The 5,000-nt window shown below is 44.7% G+C and overlaps 1 protein-coding gene across 2 annotated transcripts in view; it reads right to left on the reverse strand.

Annotated features, from left to right (window-relative positions):
• Positions 1 to 5,000, reverse strand: part of LOC128690544 (hippocampus abundant transcript 1 protein) — a 593,459-nt gene that overhangs the window by 258,028 nt on the left and 330,431 nt on the right. The window lies entirely within an intron of this gene.

Genomic DNA, 5,000 nt, shown 5'->3' on the forward strand with positions numbered 1-5,000 from the left:
TGGCTGACAAATAGGCAGCAGAGAGTTTGCATAAATGGGGAGAAATCAAAATGAGGGCACGTCACAAGCGGTGTTCCTCAGGGGTCAGTGTTGGGCCCGTTGTTGTTCACAATTTACATAAACGACATAGATGAGGGAATAAATAGCGACATAAGCAAATTTGCTGATGACACCAAAATAGGCCGTCCAATTCGTTCTAATGAGGACATCAGAGCACTCCAGGATGATTTGAATAGACTGACGCAATGGTCGGAGAAGTGGCAGATGCAGTTTAATATTGACAAATGCAAAGTTCTAAATGTTGGACAGTTAAATAACCATGCCACATATAAACCAAATAATGTAGATCTTAATACTACCGATTGCGAAAAGGATTTAGGAGTTCTGGTTAGCAGTAACCTAAAACCAAGACAACAGTGCATTAGTGTTCGCAATAAAGCTAACAGAATTCTTGGCTTCATATCTAGAAGTATAAATAATAGAAGTCCTCAGGTTGTTCTCCAACTCTATATATCCTTGGTTAGGCCTCATTTAGACTATGCTGTTCAGTTCTGGTCACCGTATTACAGAATGGATATAAATGCTCTGGAAAACGTACAAAAGGAGGATGACAAAGATGATCCCATGTATCAGAAATCTTCCCTATGAGGATAGACTGAGGGCCCTGAATCTGCACTCTCTCGAAAGGCGTAGAATTAGGGGGGATATGATTGAGGTGTATAAATGGAAAACAGGAATAAATAAAGGGGATGTAAATAGTGTGCTGAAAATTTCCTGCCAAGACAGGACTCGCAGCAATGGTTTCAAGTTGGAAAAATTCAGATTCAGGAAGGATATAGTAAAGTACTGGTTTGGTAATAGAGTTGTGGATGAGTGGAACAAGCTCCCGAGTACAGTTATTCAGGCTAAAACGTTGTGTAGTTTTAAAAATAGGTTAGATAAATACATGAGTGGGTTTGGGTGGGTGTGAGTTGAACCTGACTAGCTTGTGCTGCTGGGTCTGGTGCAGTGCTCCATCCATGAGTGGGGATGACCAGACTGGGTGGGTCATTGGGATAATCCGGGGGGTGGGTCATTGGTCTAATCTGGTGTGGGGGGGGACATGGACCTGCTCCGCATGGGTCAGTAGGCCTGTTGCAGTGTTCCTTCGTTCTTATGTTCTTATGAATGTTGCAACAGTTCAGGATGTTGTCAACAATTGAAGATCAAACAACTGGGCCGAAGTGTTCTGTATTTACAGCTGTATGATCACTTGCAGGATGAGTAGCGCTGCCTAGTACCATCTTCATAACAAATTTACTCACAAGATTAATGGGAGGGTTACTTGACTTGTGACGTGCGCGCAGTTCTGGCGAGACAGCTATTTAACAAGTGATGGGGAATGCGTTTCCTTTTTTCTTGGGCCGCACTTCTTTGGTGGTAGACGGTCAGTGTCCCCAAGAAAATCAATCCCCACTGGTACGTTCATTCAGAGGATGATAAGAGACTGTCTAATATTGTCTTTATGGCAACATATTCACTCACATTATGAGTAGTACTGCCTGACACTGGGTTTATGGCTGTCTATTCAACTCACGATGAATGCAAATACTGTCCTGAAGGTTGTAAGTTCACTAACGGAATCAATAGCGCTTTAAGAACGGTACAGTTTGCAACAGTAATGTATCCCTGTTGCAGCACCAACAGTACTGTATCATCATTGTTACAGCACCAGCAGTACTGTATCATCATTGTTACAGCACCAGCAGTGCTGTATCATCATTTTTACAGCACCAGCAGTACTGTATCATCATTGTTACAGCACCAGCAGTACTGTATCATCATTGTTACAGCACCAGCAGTACTGTATCATCATTGTTACAGCACCAGCAGTACTGTATCATCATTGTTACAGCACCAGCAGTACTGTATCATTGTTACAGCACCAGCAGTGCTGTATCATCATTTTTACAGCACCAGCAGTACTGTATCATCATTGTTACAGCACCAGCAGTACTGTATCGTCATTGTTACAGCACCAGCAGTACTGTATCGTCATTGTTACAGCACCAACAGTACTGTATCATCATTGTAACAGCACCAGCAGTAATGTATCATCATTGTTACAGCACCAGCAGTAATGTATCGTCACTGTACAGCACCAGCAGTAATGTATCGTCACTGTTACAGCACCAGCAGTAATGTATCGTCATTGTTACAGCACCAGTACTGTATCATCATTGTTACAGCACCAGCAGTACTGTATCATCATTGTTACAGCACCAGCAGTAATGTATCGTCATTGTTACAGCACCAGCAGTAATGTATCGTCACTGTTACAGCACCAGCAGTAATGTATCGTCATTGTTACAGCACCAGCAGTAATGTATCATCATTGTTACAGCACCAGCAGTAATGTATCGTCACTGTTACAGCACCAGCAGTACTGTATCATCATTGTTACAGCACCAGCAGTACTGTATCGTCATTGTTACAGCACCAGCAGTACTGTATCGTCATTGTTACAGCACCAGCAGTACTGTATCATCATTGTTACAGCACCAGTACTGTATCATCATTGTTACAGCACCAGCAGTACTGTATCATCATTGTTACAGCACCAGTACTGTATCATTGCTGCAGCACTAACAGTAGTGTACCACCGCTGCAGAGCTAACAGTAGTGTACCACCGCTGCAGAGCTAACAGTAGTGTACCACCGCTGCAGAGCTAACAGTAGTGTACCACTGCTGCAGAGCTAACAGTAGTGTACCACTGCTGCAGAGCTAACAGTAGTGTACCACCGCTGCAGCACTAACAGTAGTGTACCACCGCTGCAGCACTAACAGTAGTGTACCACCGCTGCAGAGCTAACAGTAGTGTACCACCGCTGCAGAGCTAACAGTAGTGTACCACTGCTGCAGAGCTAACAGTAGTGTACCACTGCTGCAGAGCTAACAGTAGTGTACCACTGCTGGAGCACTAACAGTAGTGTACCACAGCTGGAGCACTAACAGTAGTGTACCACAGCTGGAGCACTAACAGTAGTGTACCACAGCAGGAGCACTAACAGTAGTGTACCACTGCTGGAGCACTAACAGTAGTGTACCACTGCTGGAGCACTAACAGTAGTGTACCACTGCTGCAGAGCTAACAGTAGTCCACTGCTGCAGCACTAACAGTAGTGTACCACTGCTGCAGCACTAACAGTAGTGTACCACTGCTGCAGCACTAACAGTAGTGTACCACTGCTGCAGCACTAACAGTAGTGTACCACTGCTGCAGCACTAACAGTAGTGTACCACTGCTGCAGCACTAACAGTAGTGTACCACTGCTGCAGCACTAACAGTAGTGTACCACTGCTGCAGCACTAACAGTAGTGTACCACTGCTGCAGCACTAACAGTAGTGTACCACTGCTGGAGCACTAACAGTAGTGTACCACTGCTGGAGCACTAACAGTAGTGTACCACTGCTGGAGCACTAACAGTAGTGTACCACTGCTGCAGAGCTAACAGTAGTCCACTGCTGCAGCACTTACAGTAGTGTACCACTGCTGCAGCACTAACAGTAGTGTACCACTGCTGCAGCACTAACAGTAGTGTACCACTGCTGCAGCACTAACAGTAGTGTACCACTGCTACAGCACTAACAGTAGTGTACCACTGCTGCAGCACTAACAGTAGTGTACCACTGCTGCAGCACTAACAGTAGTGTACCACTGCTGCAGCACTAACAGTAGTGTACCACTGCTGCAGCACTAACAGTAGTGTACCACTGCTGCAGCACTAACAGTAGTGTACCACTGCTGCAGCACTAACAGTAGTGTACCACTGCTACAGCACTAACAGTAGTGTACCACTGCTGCAGCACTAACAGTAGTGTACAACTGCTGCAGCACTAACAGTAGTGTGCCACTGCTGCAGCACTAACAGTAGTGTAACACTGCTGCAGCACTAACAGCAGTGTATTATCACTGCTGCAGCACCAACAGTTGTGCATCACTACTGCAGTACTAACAGCAGTGTATTATCACTGTTGCAGCACCAACAGTTGTGTATCACTACTGCAGTACTAACAGCAGTGTATTATCACTGTTGCAGCACCAACAGTTGTGTATCACTACTGCAGTACAAACAGCAGTGTATTATCACTGCTGCAGCACCAACAGTTGTGTATCACTACTGCAGTACTAACAGCAGTGTATTATCACTGTTGCAGCACCAACAGTTGTGTATCACTACTGCAGTACTAACAGCAGTGTATTATCACTGCTGCAGCACCAACAGTTGTGTATCACTACTGCAGTACTAACAGCAGTGTATTATCACTGCTGCAGCACCAACAGTTGTGTATCACTACTGCAGTACTAACAGCAGTGTATTATCACTGCTGCAGCACTAACAGTTGTGTATTACCACTGTTGCAGCACCAACAGTTGTGTATCACTACTGCAGTACTAACAGCAGTGTATTATCACTGTTGCAGCACCAACAGTTGTGTATCACTACTGCAGTACTAACAGCAGTGTATTATCACTGTTGCAGCACCAACAGTTGTGTATCACTACTGCAGTACTAACAGCAGTGTATTATCACTGTTGCAGCACCAACAGTTGTGCATCACTACTGCAGTACTAACAGCAGTGTATTATCACTGCTGCAGCACCAACAGTTGTGTATCACTACTGCAGTACTAACAGCAGTGTATTATCACTGTTGCAGCACCAACAGTTGTGTATCACTACTGCAGTACTAACAGCAGTGTATTATCACTGTTGCAGCACCAACAGTTGTGTATCACTACTGCAGTACTAACAGCAGTGTATTATCACTGCTGCAGCACCAACAGTTGTGTATCACTACTGCAGTACTAACAGCAGTGTATTATCACTGCTGCAGCACCAACAGTTGTGTATCACTACTGCAGTACTAACAGCAGTGTATTATCACTGCTGCAGCACCAACAGTTGTGTATCACTACTGCAGTACTAACAGCAGTGTATTATCACTGTTGTATAAA

This window comes from Cherax quadricarinatus, chromosome 29 (assembly GCF_038502225.1).
Source record: "Cherax quadricarinatus isolate ZL_2023a chromosome 29, ASM3850222v1, whole genome shotgun sequence".
Classification (NCBI taxonomy): domain Eukaryota; kingdom Metazoa; phylum Arthropoda; class Malacostraca; order Decapoda; family Parastacidae; genus Cherax; species Cherax quadricarinatus.